General features: G+C 40.5%; 1 long non-coding RNA gene across 2 annotated transcripts; it reads right to left on the bottom strand.

Moving 5' to 3' along the window:
• Nucleotides 1–6,697: 6,697 nt before the first annotated feature.
• Nucleotides 6,698–16,090, bottom strand: LOC131519105 (uncharacterized). Of its 2 annotated transcripts, none has more exons than XR_009265464.1 (5): nt 14,616–16,090; nt 14,194–14,326; nt 13,767–14,053; nt 13,482–13,680; nt 6,698–7,184 (listed from the first exon to the last, which is right to left on the bottom strand). It is a non-coding gene; the product is annotated as an uncharacterized LOC131519105 (long non-coding RNA). The 2 variants fall into 2 exon arrangements; XR_009265465.1 differs by having other exon boundaries at nt 13,767–13,966; nt 14,616–16,089.
• Nucleotides 16,091–21,401: the final 5,311 nt, after the last annotated feature.

Here is a 21,401-nt window from a genome sequence, read left to right as displayed (position 1 = left end):
AACATGTTTTACATTATATTAAAGATTGTATCACAAAAAAGCACATTTCGAAAATTTTTCAGATTTATTCATACATTTGCAAATTTAAGAAATCCTAATGTGACAGACGGTTCACAATTGCCTCCAGCTGAACTTTTACTAGAAATTAAGGTTTCTAAGCATTAAGAATTCTAATAAATATATTTAAAACTTCTGGAAATACTAAGAGAAACAACTGTAAGAAAGAAAAGTAAGACATGTGTTTTTGGGAAGAAAGATATGAGAAACAGGAGGGAAAAGGAAATTTTTTACATAAATAATTAATAAATAATAAGTAAAAAAGGAAACATTTTTATGGAGGGAAAAGGAAATAATTTTGTCCTAAAATGACTAGTTGTTTTTTGTTTGTTTGTTTGTTTGTTTATTTGGTCTGTTGTTTCTTTCAAGTTTTTATTTAAATTCCAGTTAATTAATATGTAGTGTAACATTCATTTCAGGAGTAGAATTGAGTGATTCATCACTTACATATAACACCCAGTGCTCATCACAAATGCCCTCCTTAATCCCCATTGCCCATTTAGCCCATCCCCCTGCCCACCTCCCCTCCAACAACCCTCAGTTTGTTCTTTATTGTTATGAGTCTATTTTATGGTTTGCCTTTCTCTTCTTTCTTTTTTCCCCTATGTTCATCTGTTTTGTTTCTTAAAGCCCACATGAGTGAGATCATATGGTATTTGTCTTTCTCTGACTGACTTATTTCGCCTAGCATTATACACTCTAGTTCTATCCATGTCATTGCAAATGGCAAGATTTCATTCTTTTTGATGGCTGAGTAATATTCCAGTGTGTGTGTGTGTGTGTGTGTGTGTGTGTGTGTGTGTACCACATCTTCTTTATTCAGTCGTTTAATGGACATTTAGGTTCTTTCCATAATTTGGCTATTGTTGATAATGCTGCTATAAATATCAGCATGCATGTGTCCCTTCAAATCAGTATTTTTGTATCTTCTGGATAAACACCTACTAGTGCAACTGCTGGGTCATGGGGTAGTTCTATTTTTAGCTTTTTGAGGAACTCCCATACTCTTTTCCAGAGTGGCTGCACCAGTTTGCATTCTCACCAGCAGTGTAAGAGGGTTCCCCTTTCTCTGCATCCACACCAACATTTGTTGTTTTCTGTGTTGCCAATTTTAGCCATTCTGACAGGTGTGAAGTGACATCTCATTGCAGTTTTGATTCGTATTTCCCTGACGATGAGTGATGCTCAGCATCTTTTCATGTGTCTGTATGTCTCCTTTAGAAAAATGTCTATCCATGTCTTCTGCCCATTTCTTAACTGGATTATTTTTTTTGGGGGGGGGTGTTGAGGTTGATAAGTTCTTTATAGATTTTGGACACTAACCCTTTATCAGGTACGTCATTTGCAAATATCTTTGACAGAGCACTTTTGTATTTACTACATCTCATGACACTGTATGAAGGAAGATAGGCAGCTACGCTTATACCTGATTACCAGAAGAAAATCAAAGCTCAAGATAACACAGCCACATGGCCAAACCAGGACTCAAACATTCACTTTCTTTTGTGACTTTAGGTGTTGTCTCTGTCTCTTATGCTTCCTTTGGGACAGGAATATGCATGTATATTATCTTCAGCTTCAATCTCTAAACTTAGTGTTTCCTGTGATCCTTGTGCACATCTTTCTGTTATCAGTAAAATAAAACACAATACAAGCTAAACGCCTCCCCCTTTTATGAGACGCAAGTCGAAAATGTAGAAAGGGTAGTAAAGCCCATGCCACCCCATAAATTCTCACCTATTGTCTTCCTGGGAAAACCCTACCCGAACCATTTATCTAACTGAAAGCTTTGCGTTCAGAAAGCCATCGTACCACATAACGTTGTACTACATCACAAAGCGCCCCAAAACTAACTGGCTTTAGTAAGCATTTATTATCGCTAAGTGTTTGTGGATAAACTGGGCAGTGCTTCCTGTTTCTGCTGAGCTCACTTGTGCATCTGTGGTCAGCAGTGGACTGGGTGAGCAACTTTTGCCCCTGGTTGGGCTTTGACACACGTCTGTGTGGGGGCTGGCTGGAGACTGGTCTAGGTTGGCTTCACCTGGGACAGTTGATCACTCCCTGTGGGCCTTCACCCTCCAGGAGTCGGTCCCAGGCTTGTCTAATGTTAGTGGCAGTAGTGTGAGAGAGGAAACAAAAATGGACAAGAGTTCGTGTGGTCAGGACTTAGAACCGGCACTTGGTTCCTTCTATTATTCAAAGCAAGTGACAAGCCAGCCCAAAGTCAGGAAGTGGAGGGGGGGAGGGGCAATTCTACCTTTTGATATGATAAACTGGAAAGTCACACGGCAAAGGGAATAGATAGGGAAGAGTTGAAGAATTGGGGCCATCTTTGCCTACATTATATTGCAGCCATTAACATGTTCTATCACTGAGAAGGAAGGACTAGCATATTAGCACATATTAGACATTTGCATTTATTAGTTGGCTGTCACCTTGAAGCATGGAAAACTCTCAGTTAATCAGGCAAGAGATCTGATAATAAAATATGATAATTTACTCATCTTTGTATTCCCAATACTTAGCATTGTATCAGGCGAATTGTAAGCAACCCACAAAAATAATTAATAATGATAAAAGAAATGGTAGTGGAAAAATTACTCTATTACACCTCAGGAATCAGCTGAATCACAATTCAGCTATGCCAAATTACCTGTGCAACTTCGAAAAGGAGTAATTTAGCCTCCCTGGGATTTTTAGAGACAGACCAGGCATTCTCTAAATTTTTTCTTCCTTCCTTCTTTCCTTCCTTCTTTCCTTCCTTCTTTCCTTCCTTCTTTCCTTCCTTCCTTCCTTCCTTCCTTCCTTCCTTCCTTCCTTCCTTCCTTTCTTTCTTTCTTTCTTTCTTTCTTTCTTTCTTTCTTTCTTTCTTTCTTTCTTTTAAAATATTAAGCCTGTAAGAACCCTAGAAATCATGTGCATCCAACCCATTATATAGATGGGAGACTGAGGCTAAGAAAACAAATCACTTGGCTTAAAAACCCAAATGGTTAATGTCAGAGAAGAGAACTCAGAGCTCATGACTGCCAAACCAGCCCCCCATGTCTTAACCGTAGCACATTGCTACTCAAAGTGTAATCTGTGGGCCAGTAGACTTGGCATCCCATGGGAGCTTGATAGAAATGCAGAATCTCAGACCCTATCCCAAGCCTACTGAATTAGAATCTGTATTTTAAGAAGATCCCCAGATAATTCATATGTGTATTAAAGTGGGAGAAGCTCTAGGCTTCCCAGTAAATGCTTAACAGCTGAAAAAACTAAAAACAAAACAAAACAAAACAAAAAACTTGTTTAGTTAGGAGAAAGTTCCTTTGGATATATTAACACTGAAACCATATTTTCTACACATCTTGCACTAATTCATTTAGCAAATACCTCCTGAGTACTTACTCAGTTGCAGGTGTTATAGAAACATCAGGAACAGGTCTTACCCCCTGGAGCTCACACTCTAAAAGGAAATCAAAGTCCCTTCCTTTGTTCCTATGTTCTCTTTCCTTCTCTGTGCCCCCTCTTTGCTCTTTACCTTCCCAACCTCTTTCCATTCCTCATTTTAATGATTCCATGATTGAAATCTAATTTCAGAAGTTGTTGGTTTAAGAGCAAAGTATTTTATTCATTTGAAATTCCAATTTCAGAATAGTGATTTAAGATGTTGGAAAAATTTTATTTGGCTCCCTTCCAAGTAGCTTATTTATAATGCCAGCATGACTCTAAAACTGTGTCTAAAGGAGACTAAAGATCTCTGGATACCTTGGGAGGAAATCTTATAAGAATATAGTACAAATGAATCATACACTTCAGTTTTTGTTTTTGTTTTTTTCCCTCACACAATCTTTGCTTTAGTCAGAGAAAAAGTTGAGATGCTGAGACCCTGGAATAGAAATAAAATAAGATTCTATTTTTTTCCCCTCAAATATTTACAGCCAGCACATCTACATCAGTAATAAAACATTTTTTTTTCCATTGAGAAATAAAGGAATACTTTTCAACATCAACAGATTCATTTCATTCAAGAACTTGGTATGAACCAGAGACAATTAGGTAGAAATTCAGAAAGCGAACAGTTTTCTGATGAGTTATATGTAGATTCTTTACATTAAACTACTGGATCACAAGTAATGGTAATGCAATGATACTCAATTCCTTCGAGGCTTAGCTGCCTGGCTTTTTTAAGTGCCAGTGATTGAAAGTATGATCCTTTCTCTCTCTCTCTCTCTCTCTCTCTCTCTCTCTCTCTCTCTCTTTATACTCTCTCATAGTCCTGAAAAGCTCTGAGCTCATTTCATTCTTCTGTCCTGCCTTGTCTTCTCCCTCTTCAAAGATATTCCATGATGATTCTTCTTTTCAAAATCAAGACTACTTGAACTTTACCTGAGAGTAATGAAATTTCAATCTTTCACACAATGGCAACTACATCCTCTTTCTGCTCTCTTGGTGTAGTCAGAATAGCACTGCCCAGCGTGAACAATAGGACTACTTTTCAGTTCTAAGGGATTTGCTGTTGATGAACAGCAGTGCGTGGAAATAATCTTTGGCGATCCCATGGGTGACATTTCTCATTCCTTATCACCCATGCTGCACACAACCGGAACTTGATAAGACACCCAGAAAGAAGATAATGGCTGCTATCAAGCTGTCTAGGTAGAAATAATAATAATAATCTGTTTATAGAAAAGCAGCTGTCCTATTGTTTTGGATTTCATGAAATCCCAGAGTCAGATCCTCTCTCCCATGCCAGCCCCATCCCCGTTCTTCATGCCAATCCAATCACTTTGGGGCTTTAATGATGGGCATTTTATTTCATGATCTTTTGAATAGACAAGGATGCATGTAATATCCCATAATCATATTCAGTCACAGAATGTATTTAAAGGCAAGAGAAGAGGCATTTTATAGGAAGATTTGGAAGCCGAGAGGACTCTGTAATAATATAGAAGAGCCCAGTATCCCTTTTTAAAATATACACAAAACCCAGAATCGTTGCAAGTAAATATTCTGGTGATCATTCCGCTCTGAAGTCTTAACCTCCCAAATTTCAAAAATAAGTCTCATTTTCTCAAAGTGAAACCCCAGAGTTGTGGTGTTGTGACTGCCAACAACATCGCTTGGATTTATGCTGACTGCCTTACATTTGTGCCAGACAGAACAGCGCAAGGTTGACAAACAACCTGGCCATGAAGTCATTGTTCTCCTTCTATTTGAGCAGGATTGCCCCCCTGATTGGGACTGAATACGTGATGACTCCTTATTCCCAAATGGTCAGACGGGGCATTCCCTTTACCACGGTCATCTTCACATAGGGTTTGTCTGTGGATACAGCTCTCTTTTCTTTATCTGTCCTCCTTCTCTGGTGAAAGAATTGGGGATCCACGCCCTTCAGGGTGAAACAATACAATTAAAAAAAACCAAGCACACCATTTCTTTTTTCCCTCCATGTGGTACTAAGACAAGGCCAAAACCTGCATCTTCACTCCCAGGGCTGGCATACACCTTCATCCCTGCAACAGTTATCCCATAAGGGTCCCACCCTTGCAAAAGGCAGAGGGATGGAGTTACCTTTGTCTGTTTCCTGAAGTTTCCATAACAGTCATTATCATCTCTGATTTACTCAGACTGAACTCACTTTCTCCCTGTGTCCCCTTCTAATAAAGCATCACAATGCAATGGAGAATAAAGGAGACCAAGGTATGGACATAGTGAAGGAACAACCTTAAAGAATTTCCCACTGCCAAGTTCTCTGTCCTGTATCATAGAATCACTCAGTAAGCCAGAAGTCTCTGTGCCTCTGCATAAGTCTAGGTTTCTTCCTCCACCCAGCTGAATCTGAATCTCTCTCTCTCTCTCTCTCTCTCTCTCTCTCTCTCTCTCTCCTTCCCCCCCCCCCCCCCACTCTACCCCATGAATGTCCCACTCGGCAAAAGCATAGCTCAAGCACTACTTTCTCTGTGGGACCTTCCTCTACCCTCTCCCACCTTGTCCTGCCTTCCAACAGAATTCGTTAATCATGGTACTCTATGCATAGCTGTGTCACAGCCTTTTCAATTCTGCACCACGTGCCCCTCTCACCAAGCAAAATCCAAATTCCAAGAAATTAGGAAAATGCCTTTCATTTTTTAAATTCATCTTTAAGGAAGCAATTCAGCAAAATGAGTAAGGGAATGGGTTTTGTACCAGACAGATCTGGCTGTAAATACTAGTTCTGACATTGACTAGCCATGTGCCCTTGAGTTTTCTGGAACATGATTTACGAATATGTAAAACAGGGCTATTTCATTGGCTTTTTTTTTCTTAAGGATAAAGTGAATTAAAGTATGTGTGTGTAAAATGTTTAACATAATGCTGACTGACCTGCAAAAATAAATAATAAATGGTAATAATTACTTTATGTTTGCAATTAACTTGATATCCTCAGTCACCCCACAGTATATTACCAGTAAATATATATTAAAGAGTAAAGTACAAAAACAAATGAAATGCACACACACACACACACACACACTACAGATACACATGCTGTCACTCTCCCACTATCAAAGGCACCGCTCTCTGCTCTTTGTAGCTTTCAAAATAGAGTACAGCCTGTCTACCTACAGGATATGTAAAGTGAGGAAGAAATTGATCATAAAAGGGTTTTCAGGAATTCTTTCTAGCAACTTTATTGTAGGTGGTAGCCTCAAGGAATCCCCACGTTATCTCTGTGAGTACCAAACTTGGCCCTCTCCTTGTGGCATCCAGCTGCGAACCCAGGTGGGGCACGTGGCAAGAGCAGTGTGTTTGTCACCCACAACGAGCAGGCCTGCAGAAGGAAAAGCAGAGGTAACCTAGCCAGAAGGAGTCACTGCACAGTTCACGAAACAAGGAGATGTGGCCTTGAACTTGCACTTCCTTCTCACAACAGTCCTTTTTTGCACGAGTCTTTACAAATCGCCCGTTCTCACACCACGAGTGACTGTAAGATCCTGGAAGTGTCTGGATTCAGACTTGGCATTTCCCCCATAAGACACCAAAGGGGTTAACGTCTGGCCAGTAATCAAAGTCTGGCAGCTCCTACCCCACGCATAATGGGCATTGTTGTTCCTGAGAGTTTGTCTGTTTTTCCTGGCACGCCTTACTGTTTGGAACTGATTCTAGAACAGAAAAGGAAAGAGTCAGTCTGCTTTTTTTAAGTGCACATGCAACAAAACATAAGGCTGGTCATAGAACTGTTGTTTTGCTAGATTTCCAGGAAAGTTGTTGGCTTACTATTCAGAGAAGATGAATTGTCAACTTAAAATACACTTCAGGAATTCATTTATATATGTTCACAAGACACACACGAGATCCTGAGGTGGCCGCCTTCTCGCAGATATGAAGCAACACATCACAACCGTACTAGCTGATAAGTGAACTGTGGCTGGCCCGTCCGTCTGCATATAAACCCCATTTGCATGACGTTATTAATGGGCTCGCCATCAACCTTCCCAGGTCACTTGCAGTCTCGGGACCTGTGTGTCACTGATGAACCCCCAGATGTTCCCATCTGAAACCACACCAAGTATATCTTACTGAGTCACTAATATAGCAAAATCCCATTACAAAACACCAGATTCTTTTCTAATGGGAAGAAGTTTGTTTGTTTGTTTTTTTTAATTTTCCATCTGTCATAAACTAACGCTTTTGTGTAAGCCCAAATCATGCACTTGGATGTCAACAGCACATCACAATTCTATAAACGTTTCTAGACACCTATCTCTTGCTTTCTGCACTTACCTTGTCACGGATCAGTAAAAGTTTTTGCGTCACACTGATCCATGGACCACACTTGCTGGCCCACGGGCTGTTAACACTACTGACACACTATATTCTAGATCGAGGTACACAGACTTTTTCTGCCAAGGGACAGAGAGTGAAGTGTTAGGTGTTGCAAGAAATAGTCTCCTGGAACTCTTTAATTCTGCTGTTGGAGTGAGAAAGCAGCCATGGACAATAAGAAAATGAATGGGCATGGCTGTATTCCAATAAAACTGTATTCACAAAACAAGCGCCGGCTGGATGTTGGCCCTCAAGCTATAGTCTGTCAGCCCCTGGATGGTGAGGAGGGTGAGGATGATGAAGACAGCTAACATTTACTGATCAGCTATTGTGTGTCAAGCCCTTTCTATCCTCTGTAACCACAGATTAGGTAACCTTTTTAATTTTGCGGACAATGAAAACGAGACATCAAGAAACCAAGAAATTATTTTAGTTTATTCTGAAAATAGGTAGCTGATCCAGGATCCAAACCACAGTCCCTTGGCTCATGCTATACCGCATATATGTAAAACGAAAGGGGCCTCTTTTTCACCATAAATGGAAAATGTATAATGTTAATGCCACCCTGGTTATCTTTTTCCCTGTCTCCTCTCCCTGCCCATCGTCCACCTCAGCAGTACCAAGGTCCCAATGTTCAATTATGCTGTGGACTCCACAGGACTCAGGGCCAGGCGTGGATAATCTCCAACAAGCACACTTACCCAAACCCTTACTAATTCAACAAATATGTGTTCAGTGCTCACTCTGAGCCAGTCACTGCTCTAAGCAAAGGGGCTATAGCAGCGAACAAAATACACAAGTTCCTGCCCTTAGAAAGCTTGCATCTAGTGAGGGGGGTAGACAATAAGTAAAGAAATATATGTCGTGTTGGAGGGCAGTAGGGTAGGGGAGCCAGGCTTTGAAGAAAAATAAAGCAGTGTAAGAGGAGAGGGTGGGAAGGAGATATTTCTTTCTCATCCAACCCTTATATCTTTTCTTTGCCAACTAAGATATATAAACTCCAAGCATAACTATACTTTCAAATATATCTCCTAAGTATAAGCATATTATATTTATAGCACTTTGGGATCATATTTTTACCAGTTTTCTTCCCCATAATTGTATGGGAGAGGACACTTGCGAGAACGAGTCCATTCACTCATGCTGCAAATGTTTACTGAGTACCTACTTTGTGCCAGGCAGGTTTTAGGACAGAGAAATCAACAATGAGCAAAACAGACAAAGATCTTTGCTTCCAGGATGGCCAGGGGAGTCAGAGAATAAACAAAAACCATAATAAACACATGTTAGAAGGTGATAAGTATAACAGAGGGGGGAAGGGAGAAAGGCACAGCAAGATAAGGAGACCCAGAGCTTGTAGGGGAAGGCGTCCAAGTTGTAATTTTAAATAGTCAAACAACTTTCCCTTGATAGGATAGTATGCGACTGAAACAATGTCTGTTTGAAAAGCAGGCACTGGTTTAGATCACCCATTACCACGGTTAGAATGCCATCAATTAAAAGAAAACACAGGATGTTTTGTGTTGAGTGTTCTATTTAAGTCCATAGAAAGAAATGTTATTCTTTCAAAGTCATTTTTGCCCTTCCCTTTCCCTTGCTTTAGGGAAAATATTAGGGGGCTGGCAGCTGAAACAATGTAGGGATGGGAGAGGGGAAAGGAAGGAAAACCGAGGGCCAGCATTCACGCCAGGTGACTGTTTTAACAAGGATGTCTCTGTCACCCAGCCCTCCTGGGTCCTATGACAGCCTTGCTCAGGAACCCACAAAACAGAGCTGGCAGACGCTGAGCATTTTCCATTAAGTGTGGCATTCACTTTTTTCAGAAAGTAATGAGATGTTAATATAGATTTGAATTTTAATCAGATCCAACTTGGGAACAGGGTGTTTTTCAGCAAAATGTGAAATACTTCTAGGCTTTTAGGAAAATGCCATCCATATAAAGGCCAACTACTGTTTTATATATAAAACTGCCATTCTTCATTGGTTTTCCAGGAAAGAGAAAATATAATAATAAAATGAAACATTGTTGAAAGACTCCATACTTTCTTATGAGCATTAATTGTTTCTGAAACCAAAAAGGTTTTTTCAAAAAATAATTCTTATAAACCAGGAAGGATGTTTGTAATCTTAAGGCAAGAAATAGGGAATTTCAGTTCATACGTTAGGAAAATAAACATAACTGAAATCTATTTTTTGATAATAATAGTATTCGTATAAGAGATCTCAACACGGAACGCTTGGGTGGCTCAGTCGGTTAAGAGATTTCAACAAATGCTTTTATTTACTTTTTAAATTTTTTAATGTTTATTTACTTTTGAGAGAGAGAGAGAGAGAGATCGCGCGAGCCTGAGTGGGGGAGGGGCAGAGAGAGAGGGAGACAGAATCCAAAGCAGGCTCCAGGCTCTGAGCTGTCAGCACAAAACCCAATGCAGGGCTTGAACTTGCTGACGGCGAGATCAGGTTCTGAGCCGAAGTTGGACACTTAGCCGGCTGAGCCACCCAGGCAGCTGCCTGGCAGGTGACTGAGCCACCCCTCAACAAATTCTTTTAAGTGTTATTTAGCTGTCACGTTAAGAATGCCAATATCAGTAATTCTGCCTCAAATCAGAAGGGAGATTCAAAGTCAAGGCTGCTTGCCTGGCGAGCATGTGTTAGCAACCACCACACTGTGCTACCAACAATAAAAGTGCTTTCAGCTCAGATGTAGTGTTAAAAACTCCTCTATTCCCAGAATTTCATGAAGTCTTTTACAGAATGTGCTTTAGCAAATCCCTATGACAACCATGCAAGAGAGGTATTATTCCCATAGAATATATGAGAATCGGTCCCCTAGACCCTAGGAGAAGACCAGCTCAGAGGCGTGAAGTAACTCCCCGAAGAGCACACACCTAGTAAGGGTGGATTTGAATCCACATCTCTGATTCTAAAATCAGCACTCCAGCTCCAAATTTCTCCTTCAGTTTTCCTACATTCCTCTTTCCCCCCCATAGTGTCTTCCATGGGCGTATGCTTCTTTCACAATTAAAAAACAAACAAACATTTTTTTGGTTTTGGTTTTGGTTTTGGTTTCGTTTTGGCAAACAAATACAGTCATGTATTCACTCCATGTACCTGTTCACCAATCAGTTTATTCTGTAAACCTCAGAATAAAGTCCTCTGGGGTGAGCAGGCTGGGCCCTAGGAGTCACTATCACCTTCCTTGGATAAATGGAGCTGTTTTCCACATGACGCGTCTATCCCACAATCTGTTGATCAAACAAAAGATAGGAAGCCCTCCTCCCCAATCCACTTCCCACCCACCCTCCAGGGAATTCTTGTACGGTCAGTAAAATTCAAAACGGTGATGTCAGAAACAGTGGCTGGGAGAAACTCACAGGCTTGGGACAAGAACTCCCTAAACCTCTCACACTCAAGTCTGACTTGCATATTCCATAGAGAAAACAGAGGCCACTTCCATTGCCCTTTCCTGCAAGCTTGATAGTCTCCATCTGTGCATATACTTGGATGTCTACATGGGTTTATAACGCACAATCTTACTATTAAACATCCAAAGTAATAAGACAAATGCATTGGAAAGAGAAGCACTCATTTACTCTAATAAGGGACTTTTCACATTAAAATATAAATCCCCATTGTACCTGTTAGCAAAGGAACTGCCTAACACTGTGAGATGCCATTTTTTTCTAACCCAAACAAGACAGACTGAGAAACTAAACATGGGTGAGTGTGGCAGAGGGCAAAGGGAACGTACACAAACGGAGAAAAGTTCTGACAGGTGTTCTGATAATCCACTGGCCCCAAATATCTTTAGTGGATTTCCTCTTATACAATTAAATGTCTGCAGTTTTTTTCTTTTTCTTTAATCGCACGTATCACCTATAGAAAGATCCACCTAAGTTGTGAAGTTGCAGATTTGTATCAGTGAAAAAGACCACTGGTCGGTGGGTATCCGCTTTGGTATGTTGACCAGAAGTCCTTGGAAAGGTTTTCCACTTACACGATTTGGGCACCACAGTGGGCAAATCTGACTCAGTGGATTTGTGGGATCTGAGCATCGGCATGCTTCCCCCTCCTCACCCCCCCCAACACACCACACGCACACAACACGCACACATATATACATGTGATTCTGAAGCCCACCTACTTCTGAAAAGCACTTTACTAGCTAATGGAAAATGGTAAGCGATCTTTTCAAGTCAGGGGAGGCGAGGAAGACACTCCATAGGAGAACCTGGAGGCAAGGGATCACTCCTGACTTTTCCAAGATACTGCCTGGAAAAGTGTGCCCAGACTTTATCAAGAGAGCCTAAAGGCTCCACAGCTCTTTACCATGATGCACTTGGATTATAAAATGTATCTGGTTTAAAATCAAAAGGGACACTGCTCTTCATCTCTGGAATTCTTCCGCCACTCACAAACCTTGGCCCTATTTTTATGCTATATTACCCATTTTCCATATTTCTATTATTGCAATCTCAACACAGAAGTGCAGGTGAAGATCAATATGTGCTTCTATGAAAAACGAGAAAATGGAAACCATTATCCCTCCTCAGTGCTCATTAACCCGAGGAGCTCCTATACACTGCTGGTCAGCTCAGTCTACCATTAACAAAATCCCACAGGCCGGGGAGCTCAGGCAACAGTAAGTTATTTCTCACGGTTCTGGAGGCTGGGAAGTCCAAGATCAAGATGCTCATTCAGGGGCACCTGCGTGGCTCAGTCGGTTAGGCATCCGCCTTTGGCTCAGGTCATGATCTCACGGTTCGTGGGTTCAAGCCCCGCATCGGGCTCTGTGCTGACAGCTCAGAGCCTGGAGCCTGCCTCAGATTCTGTGTCTCTCCTGTCTCTCACTCTCAAAACTAAATAAACATTAAAAAAAAAAATCCAAAAAACAAAAAACAGATGTTCGTTCATTCGGTTCTTAGGAAGAGGTCTCTTCCTGGCTTGCAGGGGGCAGCCTTCTTGTTGTGTCCTTACATGGAGGAGAGAAAGATAGAGTGTGCTTTGTACCTGCCCTTCATATATATAGATCTAATCCCATCATGGGACCTCAACCTCATGATCTCCTCTAAACTCATTACCTCCCACAGATGGGCTCCAAATATTGTAACATTGGGGGTTAGGATTTCAACATATACATTTTGGAGGAACACCAACTTGCACAAGGATACATTCTATATTCTTCAGAGGAGAGACCATGAGGAACAGCCTACACATGGATATGTCAGGTCATTATTCCCCTAAAATGAGTCATTCAAGGTAAGAATACTAACATATTTGAGAGAATATAAATCAATCTTATTTCCGAAAAAGGATGCTGATGTAGGCTTCCACCATATCAATTATCAAGTGTTTGCAGAAACATAAACAATAACAAACAAATGAAATTCAAAAATCTAGCACCCAAGTTGTTTTACTTGGTGATCATCTCCTGGTTAGTGACCTTGACTCTACACAGCGACGCAGTAAAGAATAAATGAAGTCACCTAACAACCTTTTAATTCTGTAACTCTATCCATGAATTATCCACTCTACCTCCTATAACTGTCTTTTGGAAGATATGCAATCTTTCCTAGTTCATTTTTTCTCTTCCTTCAGACACTCTATTCTGCATATTTTATGAAAGTACTTACAGGCTGCTAAACCTGAAGGATATTTCTATTGAGACATGCCAAAGATAGGACAGGTTTCTTCTCCTCCTATATTTCCATGAGTTGGTGCAAATAAAGGCTGATGAACTGGTGTCTATTCTGTCAATGTATTATCTGCTCGCTCCCCTCCAGCCATCACTGGGAGGATTTTGCGCACGGACGCACCATCAGATCTGTACTCCTGGAAATGAAGAGTTTTTGCAGTGAATAGCAGCTACGTTCTAATTATATTAATTCAGACTGCAATTTCTTTGAAATATAAAGGACCTGCTGTCGGCGTGGGGTGGACAATGGAGGCTGAACATGTCAACGACATGACAAATTCCTCGAGCAGAGTGCCAGATGTATTGTTGCCCGGGATTCTTTTCTGAGAGCAAATTCGGCAAGCACTATCAGTGTCAACTCTGGAGTAAGGAATCAGTTCGTTTGTTATCTTTCCAAGCTGCAGGTACATCTGCCAGAAGAGTCTGCCAACAGATGAATTGGTAATTAAAATCATTTCCGTGGTTGGAGGAGCGATTCGAAAAGTGTTCCTCTTTTCTTTCTTCCTTTTCCTGTGTAGTGGAAAAACTTGGGTGAATACGGGTATTGATTTGCCACGGGCAAGGCTAGAGTTGTGTGATTCACTAGTGCCTCACGGCCCGCATTAGGGCTTGAACACGTTTCCTGGGATTTGCCGTTAAGCTCTACTTACAGAATATTAAAGTTCTGGTCTTTGCTAGCGCTGTATCCTCTCTCGTCTTGGAAAGGTTCTCAGCAAAACCTAATAGTACCGCTCAGTTCTCAGAAGGGGTATACTGTATCTCTCCCTTGTGCCGGTTACTGGGCTAGAACAAATAATAAATAATGATGGCAGACTTCAACGTATGTTAAAGTTGATAACAAATTACATGTACTATATGTAATCATTATACGCTATACTTAATATAGATGCTCGTTCAGTACCTGTTCCTCACGGTTACTCAGCAAATGTGTTTCGCTCTTCCCTTCAGAGCCCCTGCTTTGCCACCCACATCATCATTAGCATCATTTTCATCATGATTGTCATCATCGTCATCATCACAAGGACAACAGAATCAACCAGCATTTATTGAGCGTTTACTATGATTTACGCACTTTATATGTATTCATTTCTGTTATCCTACCGCCCGGTGCTCCTTTGGCCCTGGTGCACGATGAGAAGGGTGAGGCGCAAAGCCAACCCAGCTAGGAGGGATCAGAACTGGAGATTCGAGCCAAGCAGCCTAAGACTCAAGGCCTCTTGCTTAACTCTTTCGCAATAACGTCACACGGCACCATGTAAATCAGTTCATGACAGTAATTTTCCGAGATGACGCAATAGCCCATTAATTACTTATCTTTTATATACATTTGCTTACTCTCTTCTTTCTTTTATTCCTCCTTTGCTCCTCCCTTCTCCCTTCTGTCTTCCCTGCTTTTATGCCTCTATAAATAGCTGCTCATGTTTTTCTAGCAACAAAGCAAGATTTTCTACCATCCTCAGAGACTCAGGGGAATCTTTATAAGAGTCAGTAAATGGAAGAGAGTGTTTTAAGATAAACTTTCAAACTACTTTAAGAATTTTTTTTTAATCAAGGCAGCAAAATGATGTAAATTTATAGACATTAGTGATCTAGAAGTTTACCACTGTGTTATCAGCATATGCATGTGTATAGAGACCCATGTACCTGTATATAGAGTAGGACATTGAAACTCATCAAATACATTTAAATACATGAGTTCTTAGTGACACTAACAGTAAAAACACAGCAAGAACTTACGTTAACTTTAGAAGATACCAGAGAGAACCAACTAATTATTCTGCAAACTGGTAGATAAGGGAAAGAAAAAGCATTTATTCTGGGTTTCTTATGTGAACTTCATTTCATATAACCAACTATGTAACGAGGGGAAAGCTTTCCCTTACAGAAGTGTCCTGGTTAATAAATGAGAAAGCAATCATCTTTATGCATGTGTCCAAACCCACAGAATGTTCACCACCCAGTGTGAACCCTGATGGAAACTAGGGACTCTGAGTGATAATGCCGTGTCAGTGTGGCTTCCTTCATTATAATCGTGCATAGCTGCCGGTGCTGGTTGTTGATAGTAGAAGAGGCCATAGGTGGAGAGACAGAGGTATTCAGGAACTCCGTGCACTTTCCACTCAGTTTTGTGGTGAGCTTAAAACTGCTCTAAAAAATAAATTTTATCTTGTTAATCGTCAAGTTAGGATATCACAACCCTGCCATCGCTAATGAAATACTGAATCTAGCCAAAAATCCTCAATAGTCAATAACATCACATACACACACACACACACACACACACACACACACACACTCACATACATGCCCACTTGTGGAAATTATACCACTACTTATGGCCTAGTCTTACTAAAAATATGCAACCATAATCTGATAAAATTTCTAGCTCTAACTGTAAATCTATAGGAAGTGCAAAGTACAAGATGATACGTATATTGGAGAACACCTCACGGAATGGAATCGAGAAAATTTAAACGGTTAGAAAATCTTCAGGACAAACAATCCCAGTTCTTCAACCAAAAAGTCCAAGGAAAACATTAGAGGGGAAGAGGGAACCTATCGATTTAAAGAGATGTTAGAGACACATCAAGCAATCACAGCGTATGGATTGCATTTGGATCTGGATTCAAACAAACTTTATATATATATATATATATATTGCAAGACAATTGGGGATAAGTGAACATTGCATATGTTTTCAGGGTGTGAGAAAGGTATTGTAGTTTATTTTGTTTTAAAGAACCCCTGTCTCTTAGAAACATGTAGTAAAATATACACAGATGAAAGGACACGATGTCTGGGGTTTGCTTCAGGATAATAGTGTGCAGTAGATGTTGATCAAGAAGACTGACCCTGAGCGGGGGAAGTGAAATAAGCCTAGAGGTTCATTATACCGTTTTATCTTCTTTTGCATATATTTGAAATGTTTTATGATAAAGGTTTTTATAGCTTATGGATCTGCTTAAGTTGCCCAAGCATCAATTTTCATTTGTAAAACAGAAATAATAGTATCTCTAGTAGAGATAATATCTCCTTATAGGGTTTTTTTGAAAATTCAAATAGTGTATTTAAAGTACCTGACACGTGGTAGATACTAGAACTCAGTATCTGATTTTAGGAACTCAGTTTGATCCATTCATTACTGAATTGATTGGTCAAAGCTCAATGGAGTGTCCATACTGTCCCTGGGGCATAGGTTGGTCAAAGCTCAATGGAGTGTCCATACTGTCCCTGGGGCATAGGTTGGTCAAAGCTCAATGGAGTGTCCATACTGTCCCTGGGGCATAGGTTGGTCAAAGCTCAATGGAGTGTCCATACTGTCCCTGGGGCATAGTAAGGCTGAGGAGGGTGGAGAAGGGACAAAGAGACCACAAACTTGCTGGTTGGAGTTGGGGTTTTTTTGTTTGTTTGTTTGTTTTCTTCACCCTTGTACCAAGTTACTATTTTCAAATCTGCTGATCCTGGAACACATGTAGGTACCCTGGGTTTGCTAAATATTTATTCAATTCTAGGCAGCTCCAGGTGCAAGGGGAGAGGGTGCGAATATATCACATCTCCCTAAGCTATTTATTCTGGTTCCGCCTTCACATCCCCAGGCAGTTTTCTTTTATGAAATCCCAAAAGTATCAGATTATCTTCAAAACTAAATCATTCTAAACCCACCGTTTTCCCCAACTCATTCCAACTCTCCACGATCATTCTTTTTTTTGTTTTGCACCCCTGTTTAGCTTACCTCACAAACCCCTGTGAGACCAAAGTTTAAAGGAAAAAAAAAAAATTGCCAAAGTGAGGCACAGGGGCCCCATGGCCGGAAAAGATTAGATTGCACAGAGGCACAGTCTGCTCTCAGAGCCCTCCTCTCTAAGACCTGAGGAGGATCTCATTGTTTAGTTTTCTAATAGCTGAGTTGTTTTTCGTTTTTGGGGTTTTTGTTTTGTTTTGTTTTGTTTTGTTTTTTTGGTTTTTCTCGGTCCTGCTGGAGACTTGAGTTTGTCAAGAGCTAAATCTGGACTTTCTCCAGCTCATGGCTGCACGTCAATTCCTCTGATTTCTAATAAAGCCAATCCTTATTTTTCTAACTTGCTTCCAATTCTCAAATGTAGCTCCAAAGAAAACAGAGAGTAATTAAAATGTCAACACTTCCCTGAAAAGGAACATAAACTCTCTTTGGATTTTCTTCCCACTGGAAATGCTGCTTTTCTCCAAGGCACCGGCCCCATGCGGCAACCAGCAGTCACCCACAGCAGAGCTAGGAGATGGGCAGTGCACATAAATCCCCCTCTGTCCATTACTTTGTTTGCATTTCTTCTTCTCCCTTGCCATTTTCCAAATGGCGAGATCCTATAAATGAAGTACTTAAGTCTGTCTCTTATAATGGACTAATATCTACTCCATTGTAATATATCCAAATTTTATGCGATATGAAATAAGCTCCAGCAGCAATAAGCTATTTGATCTAACGTAAAGAAAGTAATGTGGAGCCTAACAGCTTATTATTCAGTGCAGTGCAATAAATTAACTGAGCACCATTTTGCATAATGGGAGCCTGATTATTCTTTTTACCTTCATTTGGATTGGTTTAGATGGATTATGACTCTCTTCAGAGTTAATCAGGTTCGTGGGAAACAACTTCTTTTTTAAATGTATTACATTAAAGAACGGAATAAGGGGGAGGAAAACATGTGCCATCACTTTGTGATTCTGTGTTTCGTAAGGCTAGTCCTTCAAATGAGATTTCCTTAATCAGAGGAACATTTTGTGACCATTGGCTCAAGAACAGTCTCATTGGAGGTTTTCAATTTGGGAGAAACAAACCCTCATCTCCCATCCCGATCTTTGCTCTTTGCTTCCCGTATGTCCCCACCATTTCCTTGACTTGACTTTGAAAAGTACTTTCAGTGAAACTCTTGATTTCTTCTTTCCAGGATCTCCCCGACCCTAGTATTCCCCCTCCACGTGCCCAGTACTTAGCACTTTGGTGCATCTATCCAGCTGACCAACACTGTTGGTCAGGGAGTCCAGAGGCCACATCTGGGACTGTAGCCCCACCTACCCCCAAACAACTCCAGAACGCATCAAAGTGTATCAAAATACAAGCTGCCAATATTGCTGTCACAAATCGTCACAAGCATCATTTTTGAGATATACTCATGAATCAAGCATCTCTTTGGTATTTATAGCAATTCTATAAAATTGGTATCATCTTCCCAATTCAATAAGTGGAAACAGAGTCTGATTGAGATTAAATATCTTACCAAATTTGCGTAACAAGTGAAGGCCTTACATCTGGAGGACTTCAAAGTCTGTGAGACTTGTTAGATGATCTGTTGAAAACAAAAATGTCAGCAAATAGCATCTCTGTATGTCTGCATTGTTCTCAAGGGAAGAAAACAACTCAAAGTGGGTGCTTTCTGAGCAAGGAGGCTGAATACCCACAATAGGACACATACACAATTTTTCAATTCTGCTCTTTAGAGAGATGTTTCCACTTCTTTTCTGGTTTATAAACTGAGAGGCCAGGACATTTATTGTCTACACAACGGGACATGGTATGGTGGTAGGGTGTGTTTGAGTTAGGAAACCCTTGGTTTCAATTTGGCTGTAGTTACTGCTAACTGTATAGTGAGTTCCAGTTAATTTAACTCCAAAGAAGGTAAATATACTCTACAGAATGGTTGGAAAGTTTAAGTGAAATAGATCATCTAAATACATAGCACAGGGGCTGTAGTCAATAAATTCTGGTTCTCTCTCTCCATATTCATCCCACCTTTAGCATCTAAACATTGGTTTTCCATGCATGGAGATATTGCAAGGCATTGTCAACGGGACACAGAAATGTTGAGACGGAAAAGCATCCTGACTGACACCTTCCTCTTGCGTTATTTTCTCTTACAATTATTCATTGACTCCCATTTACCCATCTCACCAAGATGAGCTTTTTCTTTAACATTTATTTATTTTGAGAAAAAGAGAGCATGTGAGAGCAAGGGGAGGGACAGAGAGAGAGGAGAGAGAATCCAAAGCAGGCTCCATGCTGTTAGTGCAGAGCCCCTCATGGGGCTCGACCTCATGAACCGTGAGATCATGACCTGAGCTAAAATCAAGAGTCGGATGTTCTACTGATTGAGCCACCCAGGCGCTCCCAAGATGAGACTTTTAAAAGATGATGTTAGTTCTGAAACCTGGAGTAAAAAAGTGAAGAAAGGTACCTGGTATTCTCTCTACATCTGTTTTCCCCTAATTCCTTCATATTCATTGCCCCTCTTCTTTCTCCCCAGGTTGTGACAGTAAGTCCTGCTGTTGGTATGAGAAAGTTTTGGATCATGATGGAGGACTTATTATTTTAAACTTTTATCTCTTCACTTCTCTGGCATAAAACTTTTCTTTCATTTAGGCGGGGGGAGGGAAAGGCTATGGAACATAGCAAAGGTGAATCTTAAATTTTTCCAAAATGCAAGAAGAAATGGGGGAGGGCTGCAAACGATGTCTTGCATAAGAAAAAAATTACATGATAAAGCTTTGTTGTATTGTAAGTGTTGTCAAGCTTTAAAGATCTATAAGGAGAGGTTATTTTTTCTTCGGAAATAGTTTCACCTTGTTGAGGTTTGAATAAAGGGTTTAATAACAAAAATATTATGACGATTTATTTCATCTTTGGTTTATGACATCGTTTCCCCTGGAGAGTTCAGAGAATTTGATACATTTCTTTGAGTTGTAATAAAAACGTTATTTGACAGAATTTAAGTTGATAAAATGACAGCTCAGAGGAGTTAGGTGAAATACCCAGGATCACACAGCAAATTAGTGACAGAAATTCAATGATTTGTAATGGAGAGAGTGAGGAAGGCTTACAATGAGATAACAATAGATAATTTGCTGGGTAGAACAGCTTGCTTGAGGACAGAAACTTTGCTGTTGAGTTTTCTTCTCCATACCCTAAAGGAATACACAATGTAATTAGAAGTGGAAGGAGCATATATAAGACAGTACTCTGTCCAGAAACCTGGGAAGGGGTACTAAGAGTGAGCCTTGAAGAATGAGTAGGACTTCCCAATGTCACCACTGTGGAGTCAGAATGTGGAGGGAGGGCATTCCAGGCAAACAGGACAGCTATGCAACAGTGTGAAAACATGCACAGGGGTGAGTTACATTGTGAAAGATGAAGGGGTTCTTCCGCCACTCTGAGATTCCTCAAAAAATTAAAAATAGAATTACCCTACAACCCAGCAATGGCACTACTAGGAATCTATCCAAAGAATAGAGGAGTGCTGATTCATAAGGGCACATGTACCTCAATGTTTGTAGCAGTGCTATCAACAATAGCCCAAGTATGGAAAGAGCCCAAATGTCCATCTTCCAATGAATAGATAAAGAAGATGTGGGCACATGCACCCCCATGTTTATAGTAGCACTATCAACAATAGCCAAAGCATGGAAAGAGCCCAAATGTCCATCAAGGGATGAATGGATAAAGGAGATGTGGTATACATACACACACACACACACACACACACACACACACACACACAATGGGATACTACTCGGCAATGAGAGAGAATGAAATCTTGCCATTTGCAGCAACATGGATAGAACTGGAGGGTATTATGCTAAGTGAAATAAGTCAGTCAGAGAAAGGCAGACATCATATGTTTTCACTCACATGTGGAATTTGAGAAACTTAACAGAAGACCATGGGGGAAGGGAAGGGGAAAAATAGTTTCAAACAGAGAGGGAGGCAAACCACAAGAGACTCTTAAATACAGAGAACAAACAGGGTTGATGGGGAGAAGGTTGAGGGAGAGGGGAAAATGGGTGATGGGCATTGAGGAGGGCACCTGTTGGGATGAACACTGGTTGT

Source organism: Neofelis nebulosa, chromosome 8 (assembly GCF_028018385.1).
Source record: "Neofelis nebulosa isolate mNeoNeb1 chromosome 8, mNeoNeb1.pri, whole genome shotgun sequence".
NCBI lineage: Eukaryota > Metazoa > Chordata > Mammalia > Carnivora > Felidae > Neofelis > Neofelis nebulosa.
This window is presented reverse-complemented; position numbering and strand designations above follow the sequence as displayed.